Source organism: Camellia sinensis, chromosome 5, assembly GCF_055761805.1.
Source record: "Camellia sinensis isolate YWXY chromosome 5, ASM5576180v1, whole genome shotgun sequence".
Classification (NCBI taxonomy): Eukaryota; Viridiplantae; Streptophyta; class Magnoliopsida; order Ericales; family Theaceae; genus Camellia; species Camellia sinensis.
Genome location: NC_138965.1, coordinates 141,568,343 through 141,587,335, shown reverse-complemented (window position 1 = coordinate 141,587,335; position 18,993 = coordinate 141,568,343). Strand labels below are relative to the sequence as shown.

At 40.1% G+C, this 18,993-nt stretch overlaps 1 pseudogene; it reads left to right on the top strand.

Moving 5' to 3' along the window:
• Nucleotides 1–3,144: 3,144 nt before the first annotated feature.
• Nucleotides 3,145–18,832, top strand: LOC114306146 (pathogenesis-related protein PR-4-like; annotated as a pseudogene).
• The last annotated feature ends 161 nt before the right edge of the window (nt 18,833–18,993 follow it).

The window sequence follows — 18,993 nt, the reverse complement described above, 5'->3', positions numbered from 1 at the left end:
GGTACTTTCGCCGACAAACTTTTTTAGTTACCAAATCTCAATCAATGGCCACTAAAATATTAGTTGCTAAAAGTACTAATTTGGCAACTAATTTTTTTTGGTCGCCAAAATGTAACCTTCCACGACCAAATTTGTAGTTGGTCGTCAAAAACATACCAATTTCTACGACTAACTCATTTTTGGTCGCCAAAAATAATGATCATTCGCGACAAATTAATATTTTGGTCGGCAAATGTCATTTTTTTGCGACAAAATTTTTTTTGGTCGGCAAATGTGTAAATTCTTGTAGTGGTGCCATACGGACGCTCATATAGGGTTTGATTGTTGATGGTAGGAGAAGGAACACGGTTGATAGTGTAGACTGTTGTAAGAGCAACTTCTTCCCAAAAACATTCAGGACAAGTATAAGAGATTAAAAGAGCACGAACAGTGTCTAGGATATAGTGATATTTGCCCTCAGCACGACCATTTTGTTGGAAGGTACCAGGATAAGAATAATGAGAAAGCGTACCATTTTGACGAATGAATTTCAAAAAATGAGTTTCTTTGAATTCCTGATCAGTATTAGCACGAAAAATTTTGATGATGGAGGAAAACTGAGTTTTGACCATGTGAGAAAAATCATAGTGTATTTGGTGTAACTCAGAGCGAGATTTCATAAGAAATAACCAGGTAAAACGAGTGAAATTATTGACAAATATAACACAAAGTATTTAGATTCCCCCATAGTGGTATTAGGTGAAGGCCCCCAAACATCAGAGTGTATAATCAAAAGGTGCATGAAACATAGAAGTACTAGTAGTAAATGACAATGTAGGCTATTTTACAAGTTGACAAGATAGACAGTCTACTTTATCATTTGGAACATCACCTAACTAACCACTTGAAACTAGAGAGCGTAAACGAGCAAAAGACATATGACCTAACCGAGAATGCCATAAGGCTAAAGGGGAACTAATAATAACAGAAGCAGCAGTCTCAACGTTGGAAGGACTGGATGAAGGAATGCGAAGGTGGATGAGCTCGTATAGACGTCCATGTCTATGACTTATCCCAAGGGTTTGTCCCGTCTTCGGATCCTGCACAACACAACCAATTGGAAAAAATAGAACATTGGGCTAGATCACAGAGTTTACCAATAGAGATAAGATTAAGAGTAAGATTAGGGATCAGATAAGTGTGAAGGGGAGAGACATTAGAGGTAAAAATATGACCTACATGACTAGCATGCATTTGAGAACCATCAGCAGTATGAATGTTAGGTAAATTAGAAGGACATGTAGTGGAAGAAAACAATGTAGGATCAGAGGTCATATGGTTGCAACAAGCCAAATCAAAATACCATAAAAAGGTAACTGGGGTGACTGAGATAGCATTAGAAGGTGTACCAGAAGTGGAAAGAACCTTTTACATAATAGCTTCAATATCATGAACAGTGTGAGTAGAAGCAGAGTCAGGTGCGACAGCAGCAGAGACAAATTGAATCGAAGAGTCATGTCAACTAACAGAGGATCTAGAAGAGCCACCGTAGAGAGGAGAACTATCTGAATGATCAATGAAGTGATCAAAGTATGAGTCGCAAAGAGGGCCCAGTAGTGTCAAAGTAGAACTGGGTGAAACAGAGTGTCCAAGTGAATCTGGAACGTTGAAAATAGCTAGAGAGTAGCTAAGTTGGCCTAAAAATAGCCAAAAAATGAACCTGTGGATAACAAATAGGCCAAAGATGACGTCAGCAACAAGTGGATGACGTCAAAGTGCGCAGCACACATTAATAGAAGAGGCGCGCGGCGTGCGGTAGTGACAGAGGTGTGCACGGCGCACAATAGCAAAAACGGTGCACGCGGGTGCACAGTAGTAGGAGCACGCAGGTGCACGATAGCAGAAGTGGCGCATGCGGTAGCAGGAAGGACGTGTGCTGGCACGTAGGAGAGTGGCGGTGGAAGGATGGACGCCTACAAAAGTGGCGCGTGAGAGCGCGTACGGAGATGTTTAGCGACAGGCCTGCTGGCGTTGAAACCAGGGAACAATTCCGAGCACGGTGGTAAAAAAATTATAAAATTTTGGTCAAAAAATGATGATGAGGTGGTGACGAAACAATGTTATGGAACAAAGAATGGTGTATTGATGAAAAAAAAGAGAGATGCTATAATGCCACTGTGTACGAGCAATAAGTAGGAGAAAAAAGGAGCTAGGATTCAAGACCTATGCTTTGATACCATGTTAGAATAGTTGAAAGAAAAGAAAAATTATGTATCTGTATTATATTGAATTGAATGAATGAATACAATAGGAGAAGCCTATATATATAAGCTGACAAGAAACCAAGATAAGTATAGAAGAAGATAGAGATATAAGGAGATAGAGATACAAGACAGGAATAGAGATACAAATAGATAAGTATAATATAATATATATTAACAAAAACAAACAAACAAACAAACAAAAAGAAGAAAAGAAAAGAAAAGCTACAAATTTTAACTTTGAGACCAGAAAAGTCTTAAACGATGGCACAAATTAATTGCAATGCGTACATATTTCAGATTAGTCTCTCTCACCGTGGAAATTAATTTTGTTTACCTACTTAAAATTTATGACTTTTTTAAAAAAAATAAATTAAGTGTCTGGATGAATTTATGCTTTACTTGATTAATTTTGGGACGGTAAATTAACGATCAGACGAATTTTTAGTACCTCTTGAATGACTCTAATTCAAGAATTTTTTGACACAAAACATAAACTGTGTACAAAATTAATTAGATCAAGATTATTCAATTTTTGACATGAATTCAATTATAGCATGATATAAGTAACACGAAATGTTTTAAGTTAGTGTTCAACATGCATAACAAAAAGTTGATACAAATTAACTTGTTTAATTAAAGGATGAAAGGTTAATTATATTTTTGGTCACTGAAATATTAGTCTCATGTCAATTTGGTCCTCAATATTTTGGTAAATCATCAGCCATTCTAAAAGAATGAACATAGAATTGACGCAAGGGGCATTTTGGTAACTTCTAGTTAGTGGATATTTTGGTAATTTCAACATCAACCCCTTCTATATATATTGAAGCAATTCTTGCATCGTTCTTCATATCATGAAACACAAAACTACACAAAACTAGTTACAAAAATAGGCTTATCCATGGCATTGATCATGATCTTCCCATTCCTTCTAGCATTTGCCACCGCCCAGCAATGCGGTAGACAAGCTGGTGGCCGGACATGCCCTAACAACCTTTGTTATAGCCAGTACGGTTATTGTGGGACAACCGATGACTATTGTTCACCTTCCAAAATTTTCCGGTGTAATTGCCATTCTAGTGGAGGGAGAGGAGGAGGCGGCGGCAATGCTAGCAGTGAAAGCAAGCAGATTGTTATGGCTACTATCCTGAGCAGAATGGATGAAACTTGAGTGTAGTAAGCGCTTACTGCTTGACTTGGGATGCTAATAAGCCCCTGGCATAGCGGAGCAAGTATGGATGGACTGTCTTTTATGGACCAGTTGGGGCTCATGGCCAGGCATCTTATGGCAAGTGCCTTAGGGTAAGTATACTAACTTTCAATATCTATATCAAATTTTAAGCTTTTTTTTTTTTTTTTTTTGAGAATATAAATAATAAACTCACACATTTTTTTTTCTAACAATTTAAACTTTTAGATGAGATAGTGGTTAACAATTTAATATGATATCAAAATACATGCCATATGTGAGGAGACGAGTTGGAAATTTAAATAATGAAGGAAATTCTCTAGGGCACACTCCAAAAAAAAGTATACCATAGGCTCTAAGATATTTTTTGAATTATGATTATGACCAAAGAAATTTTTGATTATATATATCCTAAGTGGTGTGTTTGATTATGAGCCATTATTGTCTCTTTAGTTATTATGGGGGCATATTTTTGTGAATAACAACACGTGGCTAAGGTGACACCGAAGTGTCAGCCAAGGTGCCACGTGTCTTGGTCATGGCGTCAAGGTGATCTCGGCTAGGTCGAGATTATCTGCGGAGATACCAAAATTCGAGATGAACGGATAAGGGACAAGAGTCCTAGAATGGGGGAGGACCTCAGTTTAGATAAAGATAAAGCTCTGAAGGAGTTTATCTCTATCTGGCTGAGAGTCCAAGATGAGCAGTAAGCCGGAGTCCATTGAAGCTAGGCTTCTACAGGGATTAGGTTAGTGCTGGCTATAAAAGTAAAGTACCCTCGTGGGTCTAAGGTACGATTTTTGTATTCTGGTTTGTGAGTTAAGCACTATTTGCAATCTTTGAGAGATAACTGAGTACTAACTTCATCGTTGGAGTGCCCCCATGTGGATGAACCACTGCCGGAGTCTTATCTTTCTGTGACAAGTTGTTCAGGCATAATCTATTCTGCCTATGCTTTTCTGCTGAGTTCCTGCTGGTCGAAAATCAGCACCCACAATGTGGCGCCGTCTATAGGAAGCGTAAGAAGAATAGATGGTCAACGACGGGCAGAAAGAAAGAGTTGGGGCCGACATCCCTAGTGAGAGTAGTAAAAATGCCAAACCTAACATAGATGAGGATAGCTATAACGAAGAACCTCGGGATAAGAATCCCGGAGAAACAAACGTCAGCCAAGAGGAAGACGTACCGAAGAAAGCATGTCATAGAAAGTATTACAATGAAAGCGACCTCCGGGTATGGAAAGATAGATACCTGAAGAGGGACGGCGAGATGAAGGAGATGGTAAACAAATTGGCAGACCTGCAATCAGTTGTCAATTTCATGATACAGAACAACGTCATGCAGCCACAATTCCCATTGGAGGACACGCCGATTCCAGCGGCCAAGAATGATGCCCAGAAAGGGGGACAGAAAGCAATCCCTGCAGTTTTTCAGCATGACAAGGCAAGGGAGCATTTGCATCAGCCTTTACGGGAGGTTGGGCGAGGAGAATCGACTAGATGAGAGTCTCAGAAGACACATCGTACCAAAGAAATCTATGTAAAAGAACATTGGCATGTTCAAGGGAAAGAGCTTTGTTTTGACATGATGAATAAATGGAGGTCCAAGAGGACCCATAACGACACTGGGAGCAACGCACCAAAAAGACTGAACGCTGTTTTTGGTAGAATTAGACAAGTTGAGGCCCCAAAAAGGTTCCACATGCTGAGATTTCAGATATACGATGGTAAGTCTGATCCCAACGTTCATGTTGGCTTATACTTGAACTCAATGGCACTGTACACCGGGAACGAGCCATTGCTCTGCAAGGTGTTCCCCTCATCCTTTGGGAAAATCGCATCAGATTGGTTTCACAAGTTACTGAAAGGAATTGTGAAAAGTTGGGAAGGCCTGGCCGAGATGTTTATGGCCAGGTTTGTTACAAACAATCTACTGCCGTTGAGGGTAGACTCCCGGATGGCTTTGAGAATTAGTGAGGATGAAAGCCTCAAGGCTTATGCCAAGAGGTATTATAAGGTATTTAACTGAATACCAGGATGAAACCAAGAGGTGACGGTCGTGTCTTTTAAGAACGGCCTGAACGATGACTGTCTGTTTCGAAAATCACTAGCAAAGACATTGCCAAAAAGTATGAAGGAACTTATGGCCAGAATCAAGAAATTTGCGAGAGCAAAGAAAGACACACCAGGGACAAAGTCGTCAAAGCAAGAGAAGAGAAACGGCTTGCCGAAGTGACGCCGAGGTAATACAAGTTTTAATAGACATAAAATGGGACTGAGGGCTGCACAGGCAGTCAACACAGTGTTCCAGATCGCGGTTTACAAAGTCTTGGAAAGAATAAAAAACCAGCCTTACTATAGAGCACCAGAGAAGATTCCTGACGAATTTATAGGAAGAAGCCTTGGGAAGCACTATGCCTACCACAATGAGGATGGGCATCTGACTCAGGGGTATAGAGCCCTAAAAACACATTTAGAAGATCTGGTAAGACAAGGTCACTTAAGGGACCTAATAGATAAGGCTAGAATAAGGGAATAACAAGCAAGGCTACCCTAGGCACCAGCAACACCACCTCCATCAGCACCACAACCGCAACCAAGCGGACCTCGAGTGATCAATGTGATTCACTCAAAGGTCAATGAGAATGAGGTGCATGGGGAGACTCAAAGGGTGACACACTTACATCACGTGTATCAGGTCCAGCAAAAAAGGCCTAGGGCAGACGAGTACCAGGGGCCAATGGTGTCCTTTACTGAAACCGACCTAGACATGGTGCAGCATCTACATAACGATGCTCTGGTAATATCCCTCAAAGTTGGAGAGTGCCAGGTAAGGCACATTCTGGTTGACCAAGGCAGCTTTTGTGACATCATGTACGTCAAATGTTACAAGAAGCTCGGCCTTCACCAAGATGATCTGGAGCAGTCCAATAGTCTAATGGTCGGGCTCAATGGAACGCAGATGTGGCCCCTCGGGGCAATAAATCTGGAGGTGCAGGCAGGCACCAGGAAAGTAGGCATAGAGTTTACAGTCATTGACACCGCCTCCACTTACAATGTTATCTTGGGAAGGCCATCGTTGCACGCAATGAGGGTTGTTCCCTCAACGCTGCACCAGCTATTGCGGTTCCCAACAGAGCATGGAATTGAAAAGGTCAGAGGGGATCAGGTGCAGACAAAGAATTGTTTCATGGCAGCAATGAAATCCACCTGCAACGTACGAGAGGCAGAGATAGTAGAGATCGAGGACGAGGACATGGAGGTCCTGGATGACATCGGCGAAGAGCTTGCTGACAAAAGCAAGGAAGCCTTGAAGAAAATTCTAGTCCAGTAAGGGAATGAAGAGCGCTTCTTCCTCCTCGGCTCAGGCTTGGTCGAGAAAGAGGAAAGGGAGTTAGAAACGTTCTTGCTAGCAAACATAGAGGTGTTTGCCTGAACGCCATACGAAATGTCTGGCATTGACTCCGAGGTTACATGCCATAAACTGAACATAGACAAGTCGACAAAACCCGTCATCCAGTGAGCAAAGAGGCCAACGATGATTCATGTGGAGGCAGTAGAGGAGGAAGTGGACAAATTATTAGAGGCTAGAGCCATCCAAGAGGTAAACTACCCTACCTGGCTATCCAACACTGTGGTGGTGAAAACGAAGAAAGGGAAGTGGAGGGTCTACGTGGACTTCGCTAGCCTGAATAAGGCTTGTCCCAAAGATAGTTTTCCACTCCCCAAGATCGACCAATTAGTGGATGCCACTTCAGGATATGAAATGATGAGCTTCTTGGATGCTTATAGGGGATACCATCAGATAGCAATATACCCCCTGATGAAGAGAAAACTATATTTATTATCCCAAAAGGGTTGTATTGCTACAGAGTGATGTAGGAGCAACGTACCAGAGGTTGGTGACCAAGATGTTCATACATCAGATTGGCAAAACAGTGGAGGTATACATTGACGACATGGTTGTGAAGACCAAGGAACCTGAGGATCATCTGGCCGACTTGAAGACAATCTGTGACATCCTAAAAACATATCAACTCTGACTCAATGCTTCAAAATGTGAATTTGGAGTCGGGTCTGATAAGTTCTTAGGGCACTTGGTTACCAGAAGGGGCATTGAGGCAAACCCAAATCAAATCAAGGCCATCTTGGATTTGAAGAGCCCAGAGTCAGCAAAACAAGTGCAGATGTTAACTAGAAAGGCCACCGACTTCTTGTGGATAGAGGAATGTGAAGTCACCTTGGCCGACTTGAAAAGATAACTGACTACAGCTCCAGTTCTATCGAATCTAATACCTAAAGATGAGCTATTCTTGTACTTGGCAGTTTCAGAGCATGCAGTAAGTGCAATGATAATTAGAGAAGAGAATGGAGAACAAAGGGCAGCATACTATATAAGTAAAACCCTAGCAAGCGTAGAAACCAGGTATTTACCCCTAGAGAAATTAACACTGGCCTTAATGATGGCCTCTAAGAGATTAAACCATTATTTCCAAGCCCACAAGATTGTGGTGTTGACTGAACACCCTTTGAAATCCCTACTACAGCAAGGAGATCTAACAGGCAGGGTGGCCAGATGGGCAGTGATATTGGGCTAATAAGATTTAGAGTTCAGACCTAGAACAGTAATCAAAGGCCAGGTTCTGGCCGACTTCGTAGCCGAGTTTACACGTGGTGCCATCCCACATCGGGCTCCGGTGAGCCGCGGCTTAGGATGTCCAGAAGAACAAGAAGAGACCCGACTGAGAATGAAACACCCCACAACAAAACAAAAGAAAGAAGAAAAACTCAAGCCCTACAATATTTACATTAGTGACTCATTCTGCCTGTTTGTTGGCGGGAGTTCAAACTGTCAAAGAGCAGGGGCAGGAGTAGTGCTGGTATCTCCAGATGGGCGGATGCTAGAACAATCTATTTGGCTATGGTTTAAAGCCTCAAACAATGAAATAAAATATGAAGCACTGATCGCGGGATTAAAATTAGCAGCAACAATGGAAGCCGACGAAGTGGTGGTCTTTTGTGACTCCCAGCTTATTGTGAACCAAGCAACAGGCGAGTATGCAGCCCGAGATGAGAGAATGATAGCCTATGTCAAAGAGGTTGTCAAACTATTAGCCTTGTTTTAGGACTGTCGACTACAGCAAGTTAGCCGAGATGACAATAGCCATGTCGATGCCTTGGCTAACCTGGCTAATGCAATGAAATCAGGAAAGGCAAGGACAATAATGGTTGATTATTTGTCAGGCCCAAGTGTGGAACCACTGATCACAGAGTACAAAGCAATGTGTGTGAAGATGGGACCAAGTTGGATGGATGTAATAGTAATATTCCTTAGAGATGGGAAGCTGCCAAATGATCGCAAAGAAGCACACAAGACCAGACTAAAGTCGGCGAGATTCAGTCTGACAGCAGAAGAACATCTCTACAGAAGGTCTTTTACTGGTCCCCTTTTGAGATGTGTGCATCATTCACAAGTTGAAGACTTCTTGTATGAAATACACGAAGGAGTATGTGCAACCCATGCTGGAGGCAGGTAACTTGCTCATAGGGCCATCACTCAGGGGTACTGGTGACCCTACATGCAGAAAGATGCTGAAGCTTATGTTAGATAATGTGAGAAGTGTCAGAGGTTCACACCTTTGATACATCAACCAGCAGCAGATTTAAACCCAGTGTTCAGCCCTTGGCCATTTGCGTTGTGGGGCATGGATCTTGTTGGACAACTACCTCAAGTGACTAGACAAAGGATGTTCTTATTGGTAGCAACTAACTATTTCACAAAATGGGTAGAAGCAGAATCCCTCGCGAAGATTCAGGACATTGATGTGAAGAACTTCATATAGAAAAACATCATCACCATGTTTGGGATCCCAAGGGCAATAGTAGCAAACAATAGTACACAATTTGACAGTAAGCTAATCAAAAGCTTCTGTGCAAAGTACAATATCAAGAACTATTACTCCACTCCAAGTTTCTCTCAGAGTAATGGTCAGGCAGAAGCATCCAACAAGACTATCTTGGATGGGATCAAGAAGAGGCTAGAAGCAGCTAAAGGAAAATGGGTGGAAGAATTGCCCAATGTACTCTGGGCATATCAGACTACGCCGAGAAAATTAACTAGGGAATCCCCATTTGCCATGGCTTATGGCACAGAAGCAGTTATCCCACTAGAAGTCGGCATCCCTGGGATTAGAACCCAGGGAGTAGAGAATGAGACTAACGAGGCATTTCTGGCTCGAAATCTAGACCTACTAGAAGAAAGAAGGGAGAGAACAGCAATTCGGCTGGAGACATACCAGCAGCAGCTTGCTAGGGCTTACAATAAGAAGGTCAACCCAAGAGAGTTTCAAGTTGGGGACCTCATCCTAAAAAAGGTCGTTGGCAACAAGAAGGATCCCAGAGAAGCTGGGCCCAAATTGGGAGGGGCCTTATAGAATCATCTCGGTCGCCGGCAATGTGGCATATCGGCTTGAAGATAGTGAAGGCAAAGAATTGCAAAGTCCCCGGAACACTTGCAACTTAAAGTTTTTCTATCATTAGACTTTTTTTCGAAATTTATGTCATAATTTTCTTAGCCGAGGTAGTAATAAAGTTTTTTAGCTTGATTTTTTAAGAATTTGAAAATTGGCGTGATTGGACTGACCAGTCCTTTGGCGATGTTTCTGATTGAAACATGACGAATAACTTAGACTTATTATATGAAAGAGTTAAATTATACTTACATAAAATAGAGTTGAATTAAGTTGGCAATGTTTCTGATTGAAACATGACGAATAATATAGACTTATTATATGACAGAGTTGAATTATACTTGCATATAAAAGAGTTGAACTAAGTTGGCGATGTTTCTGATTGAAACATAACGAATAACTTAGACTCATTATATAGCAGAGATGAAATTAGACTTGCATATAATGGAGTTGAATTAAGTTGGTTTAGCATAGCCTTACCATGTCGGCAGAATTAAGCTTGGAATGAAACTAAGTGCATTTCTGTTAGATTAACAAAGAAACCAAGGTTGATAACCTCGGCTAGTCTTTGTTTGAATCTGACTTCGGCAAAAACTATACGTACTTAATGAGGACATAAGTGAAACTTAAGTTCACATTAGGAGGCAAGGAGCTGGAGAATGATAAGTAAGAGTTTAAAGTACTTGGGGGTTGGAACTTTATAAAAAATTTACAAGCTAGAGATGGCTTAACACTTGTTGAAATTTTTAAAAAAATTTACAAGTTGAAGTAAAGCCAAGGTAATATTGCAAGAAGTACATTAGTACTTGCCGAGATGACTAGGTTGCCAAACTTGGGAAGTATAGAAGACAGAAGTCTTGATAAGTGGGAGTGAAGTGGCAATTTTAAAACAACACTTGTGAAAATATTTTTACAATGTTTTCAAGTCTTAAGCCAAGGCCGAGATAAACAATTAGAAATTACGTCAGAGGTATTTTACTCCAAAGAGGTTATACAGATAAAAGTATACTTTAAAGACATACAAAATTATTCTAAGTATGAAAGTGGAAAACATACATAAGAAAACAGAAGACATTCAACTTGCATTCAAAAGACAACTTGTTCGGAGTACAAAAAAGGCACATCGGCCAAACTAAAGCTAACATTGTTCAAAAGCAAAAAGTACAAAGTACAGAAATAAAAGCTTCTAGTTAAACTACTCGACGTCAGTGGCTGGCTGTGTTTCAGCCTCAGAAAACAACTGGGAAATCTTCTCGGCAGTCTTCTCAGCCTCGAGCTTGGCGTCAATTTCTTGGAAAGTTTGATTGAGGCTCTTCTCGGCGATATGCACCTCGCACGTAGTCTTTTTAGGGGAGGCACATTTTGAGACCTCGTCCTCCTTATCCTGAGTCAAGTCTAGAACTTGCTCATTCAAAGTTGGGGACTTGACCCCAGCAGCACCAACTCCACCAGACTTATCGGCTTCGGCATCCTCCTCTATCTCAGCCTCGTCCTCGGATTGGCTTGGAGTAAGGAGAAGTGGTAAAACAAGTTGACTGGCATCATACAATGGCGAACCTTCAGGGACTGCCAACTTCATCAAGGCGGCCATCCAACCAAGGGTGTAACCCTTGTTGCATGCCTACTTCACTTGCTTTTGTACTCGTCACGTACATCGGTCGCCCTCTCGGGGTAGGCCTTTTCGTCGGCCGCCTTGATTTCGGCCACCTTCATGGCCAGTGCCGTTTGAAGCTCGGTTTGATCTTCAACCTCCTTCTCTTTGGCCTCTTTTGCCTCGACCTTGGCGACCTTGGCCACATTTTTTGCAGCCTCGGCACGGTCCTTGACATTTTTTAGGGCCATCTCAATGACCTTGGCCTGATTCAATAGACCTCAGACGTAAGCCTCAAATTTATTTAGTGCAGATAGGAGCTTGGCTTCCTCCTTTGTCTTTTAGGTCAGCTCTTTCTTGAAGTCATCGGCCTTGACTGCAAGAGAGTGGCCCTGCTGGATAGCCTGCAAGAGCGTAAAGAAAATTCGTTAAGTATAAAAACCAGAGTTGAAGTTAAATTAAAAATTACAAGTGTTGAGGCTTACCAAGACACAGTATTGCATCATCATGGCATAATTTTCATACTCCGAGAGCTTGGCCATCCGATTGATATCGGTTGGGAGTAGGACAGTGGTGGATATGGCGGCACCGACCTCTAGGCTGTCAAGTGCACTGTCCCTAGCTAGAAAAGGTCGGTCTCCAACTGTGATAGTTGGAGTCCATGGAGCGTCGACGCAGAAGCCAGAGGGCTCAGAAGGACTGCCGAACCTCGGTTTTTTTATGGCGAAGGATAGGACGCCTAGGCCTCGGCAGGCCTATTTTCAGCGGACTTCTCAACTTCTACCAATTTTGAGATTGGCACTATGTCTTTGGACTCCACCTTAGTGGCACTGGGATTGGCCTTGGACCTTTTTACCCTTTTTTCCTTGGGTTTTGGCTAGGATTGGGAAAGACTGGAGGAGTGGACTGACACCACCCCGGGATGTCGGCTAGGAGGTTGTCCGGGATGATCTTTGTGCGGCCCATTTCTTCGACTGTTACGGCAACGGTAACCTTGGTGCCGAAGCGGATTACTGGAAGTGCGGTAGGCGAGTTTGTTAGGTCATAAGCCGACGCCTCAATGCTTTGACATTTTTGGCTACTAGTTCTGCCTGCTGGAGCGAAGAGTGTAGCTCGACGTCGGCGTTGGCGTTGGGCAGGAGGAATCAATTGTGGAGCAAATGTTGATGGCTGCTTTGCTGGATCAGAAGTTAAGGCTTGGTTAGGCCGTGGTGATGAAGTGGTAGGGGGAGTTGTTGCTGAAGGTGGAGACTTGTTTTTCTTAGGGACATCGGGCAATGCGAATTTGTAGATTGGAATGTAGTTGAGCAGTAGAAGGGCTTTGCGCTGGTCAACTGGCAAGCCCATCAGCTTTTTAAAGTCCTTGCTGGGGTAGAAGGTTTTGCGGAAGTCTTTTGATGGCTGAGGAAGAGCTGCAAGTACAAAAAATCAGACATTAGAACACATAAAGGGAATAAAAGTAATAAAGACTTAAAAGCATGTAAAGTGACACTTGGTTTTTATCATTACCCTCTTTAAACACTGTTCGGCTCAAAGGATAAAAGTGGAGGTCGTCATCAGGTGAGAACTTCCAATTGCCCGAGACGATAAAATAATCATCTCCAACATCTTTGTTGGAGTCTAGGAGGTCGGCTATGAGTTTGTACTCAGTGGATCTCGGCTTGAGGTAATAGACGTAGCCTTTTTCGAATTTCAGACCACACGGTATAACAGTATTGAATATCGGCTAGTGTTATCCTAGCGTTTTCTCGGCTAGCTAGGGCAATTATACCGTTAATGACTCTATAAAAGTTAATAGCCAGCTGCATTGGGTTAAGTTTGTAATAATGAAGGACTTGTCAGAAAAGGATGTTAAGAGGGAATCTAAGTCCACAATCTGTGAAAACCACTACGGGAAAAGGCATAGAGTCCCCATCATGCATGATGGAGCCCTCTTCCCCTGCTAGCCTAAGGTGAACATCGGCTGGGATAGAGAACTCTTTCCTAAAGTACTCTATCTTGGAAGGGGTGTCGACTCTCCATCTGAACATACCTATGATGTCGGCTTGTGAAGATTAAGGCAAAATTTCAGAAAAGAATGTTTGGTGTGGGTTTAAGGACCTTGGCTAAACTATAGAGAGCATTGGAGTAAAGGTTTCTGAGAATCTAAGGGGGTTTTGGTTCGGTTTTCCTAAAGAGCAGAGTTCTAGATCAAATCCCAAACCTAAATCTATGCAGATATAGGAATCAAAGGCAAAAATCTAGAAATAAAGCAAGAAAAATAGAAAAGAACAATGGTTCAGACTCAAGAAAACAAATAGAAATTCAAGAACATTGAATAAAGTGTGTGCAGATGTGCAAAGCCAAGGACCGTGGCAAATTAACAAGTGCATGAGCAGTATGTGTGTGCATGTCTAGACCCAGATACAGATTGGAAAAACATGAAATTGCGAACAAACATGCTCAACACACGAATGATGAAATTTAAAACATAGGCAAAGATTGAAGAACATGAATGGATTCACAATGACAACAAACAAACGCGATAGAGTTTGAAATAAATCAAAAATTGAAAAGAGGGAAAATAGTGACTTACCGAGGAGAATGACGCCGGATGAATATCGTCGGAGTCAGACGACGTGAGTGGTCGCAAATGGACAGTGAAAAGTTTGCCGCAGGAGGTGATCGATGCAAGTTGTAGAAAGCTTTGAAGGAACGAAAATGAAGGTTTTCTGTAGAGAGAGAAAACTTTGAGAGAGTGGAGAAATGCGAAGTGAAGAGACAGAGAGAGGGAAAGTACTTTTGTTAAAACACAAAAAGGTAGCAAAACCGTAATGAATGTGCCTTGGATGACGTGCTTGTCAGGCGGCGCGCAGAAGTGACGCGACCGGATGGCGTGTGTCAGATACAGATCAATGAGAAAAGGACACGTGGATAAAACGGTTGAGAAACCGTGTGTGACAGCTCATGCGCAGATAGAACTCTTGAAGTTCTTGATTTAACGAAGTAAGAACCTCAGCTATAGGGACAATCTCGGTTAAGGAACTTGAAGAACTCGCTTCTTGGTTCTTGGTCATTGATAAAGTAGACTGCAAAGTCTTGGTCATGTGAAACCGATGTATGATGATTACGGTCATGAAGGATGGAGTAAGTCTTAGCCGACGTGCTATATGGACAAATGATATAGGTTTCATCACCTCCGAATGCCAAGGTAATAGAACCTAGGGGGCAGTTGTGGGAGCATATTTTTGTGAATAACAACACGTGGCTAAGGTGACACCTAAGTGTCAGCCGAGGTGCCACGTGTCTTGGTCATGGCGCCGAGGTGATCTCGGCTAGGCCGAGGTTATCTGTAGAGATACTGGAATCCAAGATGAATGGATAAGGGATAAGAGTCCTAGAATGGGAGAGGACCTCAGTCTGGATAAAGATAAAGCTCTTAGGGAGTTTATCTCTATCTGGCTGAGAGTCCAAAATGAGCATTGAGCCAGAGTCCATTGAAGCTAGGCTTCTACGAGGATCAAGTTAGTGCTGGCTATAAAAGTAAGGCACCCTCATCGGTCTAAGGTACGCTTTTTGTATTCTGGCTTGTAAGTTAAGCACTATTTGCAATCTTTAAGAGATGACTGAGTACTGACTTGATCGTCGGAGTGCCCCCAGGTGAACGAACCACCGCCGAAGTCTTATCTTTCTATGACAGGTTGTTCGGGCGTAATCTATTCTGCCTGTACTTTTTTGCTGAGTTCCTATTTGGCAGTGTGGTCAGAAATCAGCACCCACGGTTATAATTAAAAATAATTTAATTATAACAAAAAATTATATGTACATCATAAAATATCACAACTTGCAATTAATATATACTCATTTTTAAATGTGTATTGTACAATCTCCATTGATTGTGTGAGGCATTTACTTTGGAATTTTTACAAGGTATGTTTTCACCAGTCTTATTAGAGGTCATCTTACCTAATGTTTCCATTGAAAAAAACAAAAACAAGAGTTAGCTTTGACATGGCAAACTGATATTTTTACATAAAAACAAGAAAAAATTGTAAGCTTTCATATGGCAAAGTGATACTTGTGCTCTGTTTGTCTCCCCCATCTTTACATTTTTTGTAATTAGGATTTTAAAAATTAAAATGTTAGTATAGTAGTGGTGATATGGTGGTGGGTCAACAACAATGGTGCAAGGTAGTGGTAGCTGCAGCAGCAGTATTGGTAAAATTTTAGTTCAAAAGTGTTTTTACCTTTCAAAAGTAGATAAAAAAAAATTTGTCGACCATGGAATACGTTTTTTCTCTAACTTTCATTTTTTATCATAGCAAACTCAATAGAAAAGAAGAAAAAAAATTCAAATTTTTTTTTTTGCTAAGCAAACGATAATTTTGAAAGAGAAATGATATACACAGTACAAAATAATATGAAAGAATTATGGGCTTATAACTTTAACCCCCAAAAAAAAAACCCATATGAAAATGATTTTTAATATCAAAATTGCAAGTGACACATCATTATGATAAATGACTGTATATTAAGGCTGTGTTTGGTTGTATTCTGGAAATGTATTTCCACCTCTCCATTTGAATTTCATGTTTGGATAGAGTTTTCAAAATATAATTTCACCACACATTTGAAAATGTAATTCTCTTTCCCGTTTGGTAGATTTCTCTCTGTTTCATCTTCTCAATTTCTCTCCGTTTCATCTTCTCCACTCTTCTCAACGTATATATTCTCTCTCTTTGGTCTTTTTCATTTCTAAAAAGCTTTATGTGCAATGAAATTTAAATTTAAAAATGCTTCATAGCTAATATGTATATCCTTTAATCGATTTGGTGTGGAATAACTGAGAGGGTGTAATGAGTTCTCTGATCTGGGCAAAAGTGGCTGAGCCAGTCCTCACTAGGACATCTGGCCGGTCGTCCACCCGGACTTCTGACCGGTCGACTGCCAGTCTTTAACAGATGATCAACAAGCATGTCTTCAATCTTTAAAGCTTTCATCAAGAGAGAGAGAGAGAGAGAGAGAGAGTACAATAGTAGAAATGGTGTAAAGTCTCACTCATTCATAACCCGACTTTGTTTCTTTTGTTCTGGTACTTGGAAAACTTCAAACCCCTCTACACTTTGCCTTGTCCAAAGAAACTCTACTCTCTCTATTTCTCTATCTCTATATATGTATATGTATATCTCTTTCTTTCTCTCTATAGAAGTGTATAAAGAGAAAGAGAGATGGCAGTGTCCTGGTGGTGGGGGAAGGAGAGAGTAATAGCACATCAACACTTTGGAGAGAGGTGGAGTCAGAGACAATGGGTGTGTTGTTGGGCAGAGAGCCCACATTTTTATATTAGAAATCGAATGACCAAAATATTAGAAATCAGATAAAAATATAAGGCTTAATTTTATCATTTTTTTAAAAATTAAATTAAAAAAAATTGAATAAAAAAATGTAATGAAATAGTTTTGATAATATATGATTTTCTTATATGTATTTATTATTATTTTTTGGTTATGTTGATAATTTTTTTAATATTTTCAATTAAAAAAAATTGATTAATGTTATTTTCTGTTAATAATTAATTTTTTTAATTGAATTTTAAAAAGAGTTTGGTTATGAATATTGATTAGAATTTTCAATAGAGTTTTAAGTAGTTTGTTTGGTTATGAGTTATACCAATTTGAATTAAGTTTTGAAAACTCATTCCAAAACTCATAACCAAACAAATTTTCTTATTTCACATGTCACTTTCAAACATTAAAAACTCAATGCAACACTCAATTCAAAACTCTTTTCAAAACTTTTAACCAAACAAATTTTCTACACTCAAATCATAATTCCAAAACTCACAAACTCAAAATATAACTCTATTCTTAAATCATATTTAGAAAAACTTTACCAAATGCTACCTAAAATTCTTAAAAAAAATAAAAATCTGATTTTGAAATGAAATGTGCAGGTGGCAAACAAAGGCACATGAGCTCAACAAACAGTGAGAATAGTGGACCAGTGTAGCAATGGAGGGCTAGATTTGGACTCTGGTGTGTTCAACATGGTGGACAATCTTCACCTGTATTTAAAAAATAAATTATGTTTGTATACTTAACAACAAACAGAATACAAAAGAACTAAAGGAAGGGAGAGAATTTGTTTGATTACAAAAATCAAACCAGAAAATAAAATAAAATAAATAAAATAGATTTTTTATTTTGTTACAAAAAGAAAATTAAAATCTGAAATAGAAAAGTAAATTAATTACTTACCAAATTAATTTGTTGAACAAATTTTCTGATCAAATCCAGTGTTTAACATTGTGTCCTTAAGACAGATTCGTCCTCTGTACGGTACTTTTAGATTGTGGACGTCTATCTCCCAGGATAAAATGATCAATAGTGAATAGTAGCAGCACTACACACTATTCACACAACGAACACACTTTATGTATATACTCTTTCTCACAGAAAATTAATTACACTCTTTTTGTTACAGAAAATTAATGTAATTAATGCAGCAAAATGCAGAGATGAATGGCAGCAGAGAAGAACGAAAATTGGAGTGAAAAATCCAAATGAGGGACTGCCTTTATATACGAAAATTCGTGACTGTATGGTTTGAATTAAACAAGTGCAAGGTATGTTACCTGTTCAGTTTGAATGAACAGATACAAATCTGTTGGGTTCAAATTTTGAACAGATAAAAACCGTATTTGAATCTATACAGAAATTCGGAAGAAGTGAAAAACAAATTTGAATTTTTCCCACCAAAAATTTGGATAGATTTTATTTTACCAAAAAATAAAATTTAATTGAAATATTTTTGGCTCAAAAAATAAGTATTGGGCCAGACAAGTCCAACTCAGCCTTACACCACGCACCCAGCCTGCCTGGAGAGTGGCGGCGGTGCGCGTGTGTTTAATTTTGGGTCCAATGGATCTAGCCCATAACCTCTCCCTTCTACAAACTTAAGGTGCCCCTTGGGGCCCTCTCCAAATTACAAACCCATGCCTTATAAACCCACAAAATTCTTCCCACTAAACCAATGTGGGACAAGCCTTTATTCAAACCTTAAGGAATTTCTACCAAAAACTTTATTTCCATGGAGCTCACTTTGGCTTCAATTTTTCATTCAACCGATAATAGTTTTGACCAACCAAATATACCACATGAATCACAATGCGGCATAGACGCGTTACCACTTAGACTCGCCAACTTTGGCGTATGGATCCTACCTAAAAAATAGACCAAAATTTTAAAAAAAATCATATTTTTCAAAACCATTTCTAACACAACAAACTTGACACTGATAGTAAGGGCATTGCACAAGGCCATCTCATTGTCAACCACCAGTTTGTTGATTGTGGTGACTAATTAATTAATTACAAATATTATTATTATTGGGATAATAATTAATATTTGTGCTTAATTTATAAGTAACTAAAGTCTTTTATATTAGGAAATATGTGGTGAAGAGCTACTCCAATAATAATTGTAATTAATCACTTTGTTGTTAATTGTTGTTTTAATTAGTT